The sequence below is a fragment of the Chionomys nivalis genome, chromosome 7 (genome assembly GCF_950005125.1).
Source record: "Chionomys nivalis chromosome 7, mChiNiv1.1, whole genome shotgun sequence".
Lineage (NCBI taxonomy): Eukaryota > Metazoa > Chordata > Mammalia > Rodentia > Cricetidae > Chionomys > Chionomys nivalis.
Window position 1 is genome coordinate 42,829,910 of NC_080092.1, and position 14,803 is coordinate 42,844,712.

The window sequence follows — 14,803 nt, forward strand, 5'->3', positions numbered from 1 at the left end:
AGGGCCACTTCTCTGGCAGGTTTTTTTTTTTGATGACCATGGGCAAGACACTTGTCCTATCCATGAAATGTATCTGTTAATAGATCCTGGGGGAAGACCCCCAGCACTGACTTTACACAGGCAGCAGCTGATAGTGGCTGTATATGTGCGTGTATGCTCCAGCTTAAGGCCCTCGAACTCATTACAGGAGCTGCTCAAGATCCTAGACCTGAAGTTAGGCGTGGTGGCACACACCTTTAATCCTAGCACTCAGGAGGCAGAGGCAGGTAGATCTCTGTGAGTTCAGGGCCAGCCTGCTCTGCAAAGAGAGTTCCAGGACAGTTAGGGCTGTTACACAGAGAAACACTGTCTCAAAAAACAACGATCCTAGACCCAAGGGAGCATCATAGAGCTCTGTCCATTTTTCTGTCCACCAGCATGCTGTGAGCTCTTTGGGGTGTCTGTGGTGGAGTCCCCTGAGTGTGATATGTGTCTGCTCTCCCTGAGAGGGTAGAGAAGGTTGTAGGCAAGGGAAGTCTTCTCTACTCCTGCCTTTGGCTTCTGTTTTCTGGGTACCAGGGCTGGGTAAAATGGAGCAGGGGGACCTGAACCATTTTCCTCCTTGGTCACTCAGGAGAAGGTGGAAATCAGGACATCATGTGCCTGTCCAAGTTAGGTCTGGGAGCCTGGGGAGGAGACCCTGGGAATAAACATATTCTCTCTGTTGTAGTCCTGGACAGTGGTTGGTGAGACAGGGAGGCATGGCCGTCTTAAGAATACATTTGGTTTGAGACTCCCTCTACCAGTCTGTCTTTCTGACTAGAGAAACAACTATTCCTCAGTGCCTCAGTTTCTTTATCTGCAAAGTGGGTCAATGGTTGTACCTTTCAGGGGTACAGCAAAATACTCCAGCTAAAGCCTTAGCGTAGAGGCCAGCATAGATTGAGCACCCAAGATCCACGAGCTGTTTCACTCAGCCCCTCTCCCAGGTTAAGAACTGTACACACACCGATCTCATTTAATCCTCACTGCAGTCCTGTAACCCAGTAAGCCCATAACATCCATGTGAGCGCAGGGAATCCCGACACTGAGTGTTGAAGTACCTTGTGTGGAGGATTGTTCCGTCAAGGAGGTAGGATACGCACAGCCTGAGGTGGGAGAGTTCTCTGGGGACTCTGGGGCCTGGATGAGACATTGGATCCCTGGAGTTGGGCTGGTGGGTTCTGCAGAGCTCTGGATAAGCCAGCAGAGCCTGGGCATCTGGGTGGCCAGAAAGCCATGCTTCTTGGCTAGGATCCCGCATCTAGTGTCTCTGCTATTCAAATGCATAATTCTATTTCACATTATGTGGGAGCTGGAGACCAAGGGGCTGGGGAGTTTTGTGAAACTTGTGTTCTGGTTGTAGACCTGCCTTCTTGGCCAGATTCTTCAGCCTTAGGGTTGAACTAGGGGTCAGCCCTGTGTTAAAATGGGATTTCCCTAAGGCCAGCTAAGGCTGATCTGTCTGCCAGGCTGAAAGGTCCAGGCCCTGCAGGAGGCAGAGATGTGAGGCCCAGACAATAGGCTCCAGGAGCCTGGGAGAGCAGAGTACCAGGGGTGCTTTCCAGTCAAGATTGGTCAAAGGGAGGGGAGACACATGGAATCAAATCAGTGGAGAGGCCAGGGGGAGGAGCACGCAGGAGAAAACAAAAGCTAAATACAATACAAGATGGAAAGAAGAGATATGATATTAAAGTAGGCAGAGTGTGCATATGACCCCGTGCTTGGTGTGCAAGGGGAATGCACGAGCTTAGAAGCCTGCCTGTGTGGATGTGTTGACTGATCCCACTCCACACGTGCATATGTGACTATGCGTGCACCTGTACACCTTAGCCACTGTGCTCCTCATCACATGCATTTTGTGCAGGTGACGCCTGAGCTTGGTATCCTGCTGTGTGCAGCCGGTTCAGATTCCGTTGTCTGTGTGTGTGTGTGTGTGTGGAGTCTGAATATATGCTTGCCATGCACCTGTGTGTGCGCGCGTGTCCCCGAAAAGATGTGTGTGTGTGTGTGTGTGCCCCGCGCGTGCGCGTGTATGTGTTCGCGCGCGCGCGCGCTCCAGTGCGCAAGTGGCTGGTGCGTGTGGGGGGCAGCTGGGGCCAGGAGGGGCCACCGGGCCAGACCAGGGCGGTGGTGGGCGGGATCAGCGGCGCCGCCGCGCAGGGCGGGCGTGCTTTTGGCGGAGAGTTGGAGGAGTTGCCGAGCTGGGCTACTGTGGCAGCGGGGCGCGGAGCTGGGTGCGCGCAGAGCTTCTGCCTCCCGCCGCCTCCTCGCCCTCCATTCCTCGTTCCCCGTCTTCCCCCGGCCACGCCGCGACTGCGCTGCCACCGCCTCCCTGGGAACGGTCGCCGGGGGAGGGGGCCCTGTGCTATCGAAGCCCGTTGGGAGGTGCAGGACACCCACACCCGGTGCAGGGGAGCGCGCCCGGCCCTGCCCGGGATCAGATAACTGCGGCGGGGGAGGGGGTGGGTCGGCGGTGCTTGCCGCGGGACTGAGTGACAGAAGCCAGCGGCTAGCCCGGAGCGAGCGCCGAGTGGCTGGGGGCGCCGTCTGGGCGTGCGCCCCCAACCCATGGCTGGCTGGTGGCGCCCGGCGCCCGGGAGCGACGCGCCCCTCGGCGTGGAGCGCTCCCAGGGGCTGCGCTGAGGCGGCGGCGGCAACGGTGGCAATGCAGCCAGCGCAGCGGCGGCCGGGACCGGGAACGGCCGCGCGGATCTTGGAGGACGCGGGACGCGCCGCGCCCCGGCCACTGACCGAGGTAAGAAGGCGGCCGCGGGCGCACGGCCCACCCGCTCGGCCCCAGCTCCCAGCAGGCAGCTTCCCGCCTCGGGTGAGCGCGGGGTGGTACAGCAACAGGAAAGGTGAGGCAGAAGGGCTCCTTCTGTTCCTTTTCTTTTTCTCCTCTCCGGTGGTGAACCACCAGATGAAATGCTGACTGCGAGCTTTTCTTCCCACTGCCATGTTTCGGGCTACAGCCACCAGGGAACTTTGCTCCGGGCTAACCTCTGTCCCGGGGTATGTGTGTTGCGGGGCGGGGTGGGGGGGCACTCTCGGAAACTTTGAGGAGCTCTCGATCCCCCTCCTCGGCCGGCTTGATTGAGGGGGCTTGCTAGGCAGCGGGCGGAGCCACTTTTGCGCGCAGCATTGGTCCTAGGCGTGACCTTACCGGAGAGACCTGTGATCAAGAAGGGGTACGGAGTGGGTGCACAGGCTCAGCCAGCGACCTGAGAATGCCCCCTGCTAAGACCTGGATCTTTGGAGTCATTTCTTTCCTGCCGCCTGTGCTGTCATGGAGTAAAAATATTCTGGACGTGGTTCTTCACCATCCAGTCAGTCTGCAAGTCCAGGAGCACCTTTTGCTTCTTAAAGTCGGTCTTGAGAAACCAACAGGGGGCTCAGGGCAGAGGGGTTTCTCCTGGACGCACGCACAGGCCTATTCTGGTGTCCAGTGGGGGATTAGACCCTTTGAAAGAGGCAGCGGAAGTGGAGAGCCCTAGAGAGCTTCGTAGGAGGGCTGGAGAGCTGAGGCCCTTGAGACAGCCCCTGCCTTAGTTTGTGCACACGTCTGTCTGAATACCTTAGAATGCTGGGAATGGAGTTCAAAGGCAAGTGTCTCTTTGGTAAAGGCCTCAAATTCTGGGAGGTTCTGCCTCCTTACCGCGTGGACCTGGTGGGATTTGGGGCTGCCCTTTTGCCAGTCCCCAGAGTGTGGTACTGTCTTTGGCCCTTTTCTAGTTGCTTCCTCACTACCTGTATCCAAGCCCGAACCTGGCAGTAATGATCTGGGGACTTTCTGGCCCTGGCATCTGCCTCCCGAGCCCTGGTGAGGCGGCTTCGGCTCTCCGGATTGCCTAGGCGCCCACATGCCACTGAAATCAGCTGCCGCCTCCTCCAAGGTGGGAACCCAGAAGGCTTAGCCTCCCGGCCTTAACACACTTTCTGAGAGATGAACAAAAGCCCGCCCTGGCTACTGTCCCTCCCGACTATATTCTAGCTTGGCCCTTCACCAGGTGGCTGATTTGGGACCCCTCACCAAAATCTGCCCGTGTGACAGGAGAGGGTCAGCGAGGGGGGATCTGAGTGCCAGGTTCCTCCTTGAAGATCCCTTCCTCTGTGTTCCCAGAATTGTCCCCCAGGGCTTGTAGGGGACCGCCAAAGAGGCTGCTCAGCAAAATCATCCACTGTGTTCAAGAGGTCCCTTCAACTAGCCAGGAGACACAAAGTTCACTATCATAGCAGGTGACCCCGGATAGGCGGAGTCACTTGTGAGAATAAATGCATAGCAGTGGGCATATGGCCCACTGGACCAGCCTCAGCATAGTGGGAACGGGGAGAGGGTCAGACATCCTTGGGGAGAAAGTAGGTGGGACCATCTTCTCCAGGGAGACATGGCTATATGCATGCAGAAAGCACCTTGTTAATGCAGCACTGGTACAGGCCCAGCATGTGTGAACTTCAAACCCTTGATCACTTAAGAATTCTCCTATCTCCTGGGTTGGGTGGGCACCGTGGGGTGGCAGCTGAGTCCTCTGCCACCAGGTTCTTTTGGCAGGGTCTCCTGTAGGTGTGTGCCTAGTGGAAGGCGAGGTTCAGGAGACCGCTGTACCGGGAGAGGTATCTACAGCAGGTGCTTCCAGGGCCATGCAACATGCTGGGCCTCAAATCAAAAGGCCTTCCTACCAGCACTACCCTGTCTCTGCTCTGCCCCAGGAAGGACCAGGTAGCACTAAGTGGTCCTTTAGCGCTGAACTAGCAATGGCAGCAATGACAGTAACAACACTGGTCACAGTGGCACCTCTAGGCTCTGCGACACGGGCCAGTGCAGCCTACAGACAGTTTCCTCTGGCTCAGCCGGGCTTCCAGTGCTTGGGGCCATAGTTGGCACGACTAGCCATGGCACCCAAAGGCCTTGGCACATAGCTAGGGTGGAAGCAACTGCGTCATCACTCCCAGCAATCTCTGTGGTCCTTGCCAGCCCCCAAGTAGGTCTGCTACGATGCTGCAAAGCTTGTTCAATAGTTATTCTCCATTCTCTGCTCCTAACTCCTGCTCTGGGCAAGACCCTTCCTGCAACAGATGCAGCTGGTCCCTGTGGCTGGGCCTTGGCCAGGGCTTTGCTGTGAGTGAAACATGGACACATGCCCCTCCCCTCTGGCCTGTCATTGGAGCCCTGCCAGGGACTGACACTGAAGAGAGGCAGACAAGGGGCAGCTCACAGACAGCAGGAGGGGCAGGCAGAGCCCACCCCTTGGGAGGGTTCCTGGTGAACAATGGGTGAGGGGGGCAGGCAGCAGGGGGAGTCAGTGGCTAAAGCAAGAATGAAGGGGACTGTCTGGGGTTTCAGACAGGGCCGCAGATACTTCAGAGGCGCGGTGGTGATGATGGGGCTTTTCCAGAGGAACTGGCCCCAGGAAGGAGCTGAGGGCCCAGAGATGGACCAGCTAATTTAATTTGCTAATGGCCTGCCAGTGCAGAGGGCTGTATTGGCTCCATTATACGGATGAGAGTGGAGGCCAGGAGGCTGTGGGGCTTCAGTGTAGCCTGTGTGCTTCTGAGCCAGAGCCTAGGGCTCTCCCAGGGACAGGCCGCACCTCCTGCCACTCACAGACACATTTGCTGGGGGCATTTGTGTGCTGAGCTGGCCTCCACCCCCCCCCCCCCCCCCAGCAGTTTCCACTAAGCTCCAGGGCCGGCCTGCCTTCCTAGCTCCCAGGAAGCTGCCTGCCATGAAGTTAGTGTTCCATAAATGTCCCCTGAGGCCTCAGTAGTGGTGTTTCTGTGATGTAGCGTGAGCTGTAGTGGGTGTGATCTGGAGTGTCTAGCATAGACAGACAGTAAGTGACTGTTCAGTAAGTTTGTGTAGGGAACATTTGGTTTGAGGGCAAGTAGGGCGGTACTAGGGAGGTTGGTGGAGCATCCTGACCTCAGTTTTGTATCCATTAAGTGGAACTGAAGCCCAGGGTATCCCAGGATGGAGGAGCAGCCTTTGAACATGCCTCTAAGAGTAGCGTAGGCTCAGCAAAACTGGGAGTGTTCAGAGGAGACCACATGAAGGAGAATGTTGAACCCTGTGCCCAAGCCTTGGGAATCTCATTGCAGCCCAGTCTTCCTTTGGCCTCATGGGAAACTGGATAGAGAGAAGTGGGTTTCTATGGAAGTGGCCTCAGATGCTGGCCTCCTACCCTAGGCTGGTCTTTATGTCCATTCTTATCCACAGTGATATCCTAAAGCTCAACTTGTCCTGCTTGGTTGCTGAGGTGTGAAGCTCTGGGGACCTAGGAGATGCTGGCCCTACACCCCCATTAGCCTTTCGGCCTCTAGTCCCAGACACAAGCCTGATTGGCAGGCATAGGAATACTTTCCTCAACTGCCCTAGGAGCAGCTTTGCTCTTGCTGGGTATCAGTTGCTTCTTGAGTTGTTGGATGAAGCCTTGTTGGTCTGGCTTAGGAGCCCCCTAATGTCCTCTGCAGGCTTTGGGCAGCTGAAGGGTTCTCTGTGCTCCTCACCCGAAGCCTGGTCTCTTGGAAGAACTCAGACTTCAAGATGGCTAGAGGATAGACCGTGAGAGGTGTGGAGTGGCCGGCCATTGCTGCTTGAGAACCTACTGTGTGCTCGCTCTGCCGTGGGTGACAGTGCTTCAGGGGTTCCAATCCGGCCTCATTCCCTGCACACTCTTCCTTCTGCTTCTCTCCCTGCCCTCCTTGCCCTGCTTTCCACAGGCCAGACCTGTCCTACATCAAGGCCTATCTGTGCACATACCATTTCCCTATCTGGACCATTCCTTCCCAGATCTGTACACGACTTTCCTTTCCACCTCCATGTGTGGTCCAAATGTTACTTCTTTGCTGAAGCCCCCCTCTGCCCCCCTTCTCACAGCAGCAAAGTCATGCTGCTCCCCACTACCTTCCCCCAGCTCTACTGTTTTCTCCCCATAGAACTCAGAGCCATCTGCCCCCCGTGTTTTATTTTTCTATTTTCTACATTGTCTTGGGCTTTCAACGAGTTCAGGGGTTTGGTCCTGTTGTCCCACAGCTGTGCTCCCAGGGCCTGTGGCAATAGTCAGTGGACGGCAGGTGTTCAGTGCATGCAGTGGGCGGGTGTGTGGTCTCAGCTGTGTGCTGCTTTGATGTGCTGGGTTTGTCTTGTAGTGGCAACTGTGGTCCATCTATCTGCAGGTGAGAGTACAGAACCTCGGGGAGTGCCAGCCTAGTTCCTGAGCTTGTTGTGGAGTTTGTTGAGGCTGAGCTGGGATCCAGAGCTGTGCTCTGAGCCCTTGCCCTGTCATCCTGTGGCTGATCAGGAAGAGTAGAGTCTAGACCTGTCTGGCTGGAGCCTTTTTGCCCAGTCTCCTGTCTGAGCCTGGCAGTCCCTAGCTAAGTATGTCCTGACCCCAGCTACTTGGGAGTAGTTAGTCTCATAAGTGTGGGCACTCTGAGGCCAGGAGAGGTGACTTTTGACTCCTTGCTGGTCTCTTAGATGGTGGGTCTTGCTGGTGGGCCTTCTATCTGCCTTCCTGTCCAGCCTGGCTTTGACCAATGGCATGAGAATGTTGTTTCCCACTGGACTCTGGTTTTGGGGCAGTGTGTCTTGCTTTTCCATTCCAGTCTCTTGAACGTGGCCTCCATATTTCCTCTATGTTTAACTTCTCAGGTTTTCAGTGATCAACTTTAGGAGTGTCTGTTGTGAAGAAAACTCTCTGTTTTCCTGTGGTCAGTGTGTGGCCTTTCTCTTCTGGATGTCCCTATGGCTTCTGAAAAGGCCAGGCTTGCAGGCTCTTTGGTGACTGAGTGGGTGGTGCCTGGGGTCCTGTCTTCTGAGGCTCACCTGGCGACAAAGGAGGGATCAAGTCAGCGTTGAACTGGAGCCCTGGGCAGCTCTCCCTGCTTCCATCGTGAGGGGAGTATTCTGGTAGGGAGACATGGCATCCCCATTGTGGAAGTAGATCCCCTGAGGCCAGAGAAAGGGTCTCATAGCCCGTTAGTAGTGAGTTGGGTATCTCTGCCCTCCATGGCCTCCTTTTAGCTGTATGGAGACTTGGTGATGGGGTGGGGGCGGGGATGAAGGGAAACTGGGGTGCTGGGTTTTGTGGCCTGGTGAGTCTGAGAGGACAGTGGAGAGGTCTAGAGGAGCTATGGGGCCCAAGCCAGAGGCATGCCCTCACCCCTGCTTACCTCCTCCTCCTTCCAGCTGTAGCTCAGGCCCCCCTAAGCTGGCTGCTCCAGCCCTGCAATTCTTCAGCACTTAAAGCAAAAATAAATCACCGCCAGCAGCTGGCGTTCTGGGTAGCAGCAGCCGCACCACCCCCCTGCCCCGACCTCTGCCTCTGGGCTTCTGGTTCCAGGCCAAGGCCAGCCTTCCTCTCAGGCCTGTGAGAGGATGTGAAGCCTGTGGGGGCTTGGCATGATCTGGCGAGGTCATATGTAAGGCAGAGGCACTGGTGGCCCCTGAGGCTCTAGAGTCTCCAGCAGGAGGGGGAGGTTCCATTTCAACTTGGTAGAAATTGACCTGGGAGGGCTAGGGCAAACTCAGGGTGACCTGGTCACTTGCTGGTCACAGAGGCGACCTCTTCACATAGCCACTGCTCTCTTGGCCAGCTCTGGGCATCTCTCTTCTTTCTCTTCCATCCCTTCCTTTCTCAGAGAATCCTAGAGGTCTTGACTTCTCAAGTGCTATGACGCAGGCCCTGAGGATGTCAAATTTTAGCATCGTTTACACTTTCGACAAATAGCTTTGCGCACACGCACGTGCTGTGCCCTGTGCCTGGAGGCTGGGGCTGTGGATGTATACAAGCCTTCCCTTTGCCAGGGCCCCCACGGGGATGATATCTCTGAAGGTGGGGGAGTATAAAACAGACAAGCCAAGGAGAAATCATGGACTTGGTCATATTCCTTTGTTAATTATTACAGTCTTTAATTACAGGAATGTTGCATGGTACAATTAAATAGTAAGAGTAGAAAATGAATCTCTTCTCAGCCGTGCTTCTCTTTCCCCAGAATGCCTCATGTTCTTTGGGCGACTGTCTTTCCCAGTGCTTGTGTGAATGTAGAGGTTCTCTCCCCTTTTCTCCCCTCCCCGCACCCCTGTGTCTGCATCAGGATCCTGGCCATGTGGTACCCAGTGCCCACTGGGCTCAGGGTTCCATTCCTGTCTCCAAGACGAGGGCTGAGTCACCAAGTCTGTGGATCCTGGTTGTGGAGCCTTTGAACTCGCCCAGCCATTGACTTCACACATCATGGGTTCTTTGTGAAGTTTTACCGGCCTAAGGCAGGGAACCTGGAATTGCAGAACTGGAGCAGCTTAACCCCCAGAGAAGCTCTAGGGCCTTGCTGGAGACCTTCTTCCTGGGATCCCAGGGGGTTTAGACCATCTCGATTCCAAGAATTCTGGCTCAAAGAGTGTGAGGTCTGTGTGTTTTAATTTCCCCCAATAGCTCAGCTCTAGCTGTCCAGCTCCCCAGACTGTGAGATCTAATCTATCTGCGCTGTGGAACTTACTGACCAGCTCCCTCGGGACAGAGCAAACCTTGCTTTGACTTGAAGGGGGAAAGTGTCCAACACTTTTCCTTGAAGGGGGGAGTCTCTGCTTCCCTGTCGGCCCCTTTCTGGACCTTCCAGAGGAAGGGCCACCCTAATCTTCAGGCAGGGTCCACCTTCTGCCTGGGGGAGGGCCACTTCTGCTGTGAACTCTGCCTCCGGCCGCCGGCCACTTGCTTGGTCCTCTGCCATTCTTGAATCCTGGTTTGAGGTGAAGAAAGACCCTGTGGAGAAATTTTATGTTGCCCTGGTTCCAGGAGGGGTGCTAATGACCATGGATGCGCTTTAGCTCTAAGCCTCACTTTTCCCTTTTGTGAAATGGGCACTAGAGTTTCCCTTCTCTCAAGACATCATCCTCTTCTGCCCTTTGTACTTGGCTCTGTGGTCAGGGCAGGGCAGGGCAGCTTCCTCTCCTTGTTACCCCCTCCACTGTGCAGCCGGAGGTTTGGCCGTGCCAACTGCTACCTGCTGGGTCTCAAGCTGTTGGCAACACCTGTTTGGTCAAAGCAGCCAGGCCCTTCTCTGGGACTTAGGAAACCTGAAGACCACTAGGAGTGTCCCCAGGAGCCCCTGTGGTATTCTTAGAACGTCCCAGGACCCCAAACCTATGTGACAGAAATACCCACCATCCCCTCTCTTTTGCTAAATGTGAGCTGGACTAGGTCTGGCCAGCACAGCCATTACCAGTCAGGGTCTTGGCCTTAACCTTGTAGCAAATGCCTAGACCCACAGTACCAGGCTTGGTCCTCTCCTGACCCAGATGCTTCCCGCTGGCCTTCGGCCCAGCTGTAGCTGGGCAAAAACCCCCTAAATAGGTACAGGTTGTTAGGGAATAGATTTGGGGGACAGGGGAGTGATGGTGATCAGGAGTTTTGAGAGCCTCAAAATCTGCCTCTATCCAATGGGAACACTAGAGCGAGGAAGGCAGTTGTGCCCACGTACCTGGTGTCCTGTCTGGGGCAGGGTGAGCTCTAGATGTAGAAGTGGTAGCAGTAGGGAGCACAAGACCCCAAACTGGTTCAGGTGCTTCTGTGTTGGGGATTGAAACAGTATGGCCAGAGCCTCTCGTCCAGAATGCTGAGATTCAACCTGCATTGAATTTCAGAACTGGTTTTCAGGTTTTAGAATATATGTGATGAGATATCCAGGGAGGGGACCCAAGCCTATATACGAAATCCATATATGTTTGATTTATCTATAGCTTATATATAGAATCTGAATATGAATATATTATCTTTAATAATTTTGTGTAAGCTTTTGTGATATGGAATTTTCTTTGTCATTCTAATCTTTTTTTTTTCCTCTCTCTTCAACTGGGAACAGAACCTAGGGCCTCATGCATGGCAGGCAAATCCTCCTGCCACTGATCTCTACCTCCAGCACCAGAAAAATATTGTAAAGAATAAAATCCCGGGCAACAAGATGGGTCAGTTCATAAGGCACTTGCTATGTAAGCCTAGCAACCCAAGCTCAACCCCCAGAACCCGTATAAAAGTGGAAGAACAGAACTGATGACTAAAATTTGTCCTTTGACCTCCAGGTGTGTGTCATGGTACACACATACACACACATACACACACACTACCATCATTTAAAAAGAAAGAGAAGATGTACTTTTTGGACGGTGTCCTTTGGAAACACATAGTATTAGAATTCTATTTTAGTTTTTCCCAGGTGTGCGCCTTTGGCAGGTGGCTCTGCTTCTGTGTCCAGTCTCCTCTCTGAGGCACAGAGATGGTAGTGGTCCTTTCTTTCTGAAGTGGTTTTGAGCAATCTGAGTTCACACATAGCCCGGGCACATGGAAGGGTGTGGGAGATGTTACTTTCTATGGCAAGATGGTTTTGAGATTTGCCTGGTATTTCAGGCAAGAGACCGAATTTCTGCTTAGCTAACTTGCTCGTTCTGATGCATTAACTTCCTAGATCTCGGTCCAGCCCTAGCCATCACTGTGCCTGGGCCCCCTAAATAGGTTCTACACAGGCTGAAGGGGCTATATATGTCTTTATGATTTTAGGAGCTCCCCATGGTGTCACACAAGTTTAGGGCACCGCAGCAGAGCCTGTGTACCATAGCCGCCGGATGCCTGTATTTGACAGTACCACCTTTGACAGCAAAGACTTTCACTTCCCTTGGTTTAGATGTGAGACACTGTCCAGGCTGGTATCTTCTTGTAGCTCATGTCCAGAGTTCAGCTCCTTTGGGGAGGGTGTTCTCAGATCTCTCTCTTACCCCACTAGCTGGTCAGTGAGCCAAGTGGTTAGTGTCTGCCACGGTGTGTCTTTTCTTGTCCTTCTGGATCTTCTCAGCTGACCTAAAGGACAGGGATCTGCTACTCCTCTACAGACTCCAAAACCAAGGTGCAGTGAGGTTGTGCGGGGACCAGTCTGTCTCCATCATTCTGTGTACCCAGAGCCCAACGGTGGCATCCATAGCGCCCGGGTTTCCCCAAAAGCTCATTGTCTTTGGACTTGTGGCCTAAACTATTTCCTCGTCTACCACCAGGCATGTCCCCGTGGAGGTGTGCTTATTTGGTGATACCGGTGTCTATGGCCCTTCCCCATACTCCAGGGAGTTTGGGGGGGGGGGCGGGAGTTCAAGCATGACACCTGGTGCCAGTGCTTCTTGAGAAGTGGTATGATGTCGCCCTGAGATTTGGCATCCACAGATAACAATGAAATGACTGTTACCAGATCTTTTGGTGCTGGGCACTGTGCTTGGTGTCTTCCAGAAACTATCCTATTTAATTCTCAAAATGTCCTGGACAAGAAAGGGATGAGCAGTTGGGAGGCAGGGGGCCGACCCAGATGTCAATCAATACCCCAAAGCCATGAAGTGAAACCTCAGTGCCTTAAGAATACTGTGGGCTGGTGGGAGATGCCTGGCCTGAGATCTTCTCCCAGGAGATGGCTAAGGATCATGCTTGCCTGGGAGTAGTGCCGGCCATCAGCACCAGAAGCTGTATTGGCCCAGATTTAAGTGGGGGCTGTCCCTTTTCTGTGTGACTGGAAGGTAGAGTCATCTCTCTAACCCTCACTTCTGTAACTCTGAAAAATAGGGCAGAAGCTCCCTTTCACATGAATTGTTCCAGATGAGTGCTTGGCCACACTTTATAACTGCTTAAAAGCTCTAGATGGCAGAGGGCCATTTCACAGGCAGGTAAACTGAGGCTTCATGGTGAAGAGACATGGTCAGGATTCATACCCAGCTTGAGTGATCTGAAGCTTTCTGTCCCCCTGTGATTTCACCTTCTGAATATGGACCTGTCTAGTCAACTTCACCCTTGCTCTGGACCAGGTTGGAGGACAGACACACAGTCTCTCGGGTCCTTTGGAGCTGGGATCCTGGGCAGAGCCATGCAGGTTCTCAGAGTGCCTCCTCTCTCTACTTTTATGTGGCTGATTCTGACATCTTCATTTGCTCCCTGACCTGGGAGCCATTTGGCATTCACAGCTGTGCTCCTCCTAGACCAGGTGGGTGCAGAAGATGGGCACAGCAAACTTCTCAAGCATTTGGTCACAAGCAGCTATGCTGCTCTGGAACGCTGTGGTGTGGAAGCTGCCCTGCTTATGGACAAGGTTTCTTCACACTTTCCCCACTGTGGTCACTTTTACCCTGTGACTCTGGGTATAGAGGTATCAAAGATGGTTAATTAAGCATTTACTGGTAGTAAATCATAAAGAAACTTTTTTATTTGATTATTTTATTTTTGTTTGTTTTTCAAGACAAGGTCTCTCTCTCTCTCCTTTCTTTTTTTTCCTTTGGTTTCTTTCGAGACAGGGTTTCTCTGTGTAGTTTTGGATGCTTGCTGGACATGAAGAGGGCACCAGACCTCATTACAGATGGTTGCTGGGAATTGAACTCAGGACCTCTGGAAGAGCAGTAGTGCTCTCAACCTCTGAGCCGTCTCTCCAGCCCTTTGTGTGGTTTTGGAGCCTGTCGCGTGGAACTCGCTCTGTAGACCAGGCTGGCCTCGACCTCGAACTCACAGAGATCTGCCTGCCTTTGCCTCCCGAGTGCTGGGATTAAAGGCGTGTGCCACCACCGCTCGGCTAAGCAATTTATTTTAAAGCAGCTCTTTGATATGTGTGTAATTTCATCATTAATAAAGATGAAAAAATTTGCATACTAATGAACTGGGCATACTACTTTTTACGTAAATAATTACATTTTAGCTGAATATCAGATACTCTAGGACATAGAGTATCTAGGACATAGAGTAACATTTTTCAGAATTGATAATATTTTGATTTTATAGCTGTCAAGTGGTGAGAATGTTTTTTTGCATAAATACATAGTAGAAAATGGCACAACTATGTTTAGGGTCTTTTCAGGAATGATTGAAAAAAATCTGCTCTGATCTCAAGCTGAAATTCTTTGAAATTTTTAAAAAAATAAAATTCAAACAGCTTTATTTGAAACAGTCTCACTATGCAGCACTGAGTGGCCTGGCCTGGAACTCACTATAGACCAGGCTAGCCTCCAACTCACAGAGATCCATCTGTCTCTACCTTCTGAGTGCAGGGATTAAAGGTGTGCATGACCACACCTGGCAACAATTTTTTTTTCGAGACAGGGTTTCTCTGTGTAGCTTTGGAACCTGTCCTGGAACTCACTCTGTAGACCAAGCTGGCCTCGAACTCACAGAGATCCACCTGACTCTGCTTCCCGAGTGCTGAGTTTAATGGTGTGCACCACCACCGCCTAGCCTGGCAACAATTTTTGAATAAAAGATTTATTTTTATTTTATGTATATGAGTGTTTTGCCTGCATGTATGTATTTGTACCATGTGTATACCTGGTACCCTTGGTGGTCAGAAAAGGGCATTAAATCCCTTGAACTGAAGTTACAGACATTTGTAAGCCACCCTTTGGGGACTGGGAACCAAACCTAAGTTCTCTGTAAAAGTAGCAAATACCCTTTAACCACTGAACCATCTGTCTAGTAACAATTTTTAAAATCAAACATTATTGATTTTATATAGCATAGCACATATACATATATGTCTGTTATATATAAACACATGTGATATATACATTATAACACACACACACATATATAATGTTCATGGTACAATCTGTTTTAGTTACTTCTCTGCTGCTGCAAAAAATACCAGGACCAAAAGCAATTTAAGAAAGAAAGAGTTTGTCTGGCTTACATATTTAGAGGGCTAGAGTCCACAGTGGTGGGGAAGGCACAGCATGGCAGAATGGGAAGGTGAGAGAGAGCGAGAGAGAGCAAGCACACCAGCA

General features: G+C 52.5%; 1 protein-coding gene across 1 annotated transcript in view; it reads left to right on the forward strand.

Annotated features, from left to right (window-relative positions):
• Positions 1–2,208: 2,208 nt before the first annotated feature.
• The window catches only part of Kcnj12 (potassium inwardly rectifying channel subfamily J member 12), a 47,813-nt gene continuing 35,218 nt past the window's right edge, over positions 2,209–14,803 (forward strand). Inside the window, exon 1 of the mRNA XM_057776379.1 lies at positions 2,209–2,776. The gene's annotated coding sequence lies outside the window, so the exon portion shown is untranslated. The remainder of the gene's footprint in view (positions 2,777–14,803) is intronic.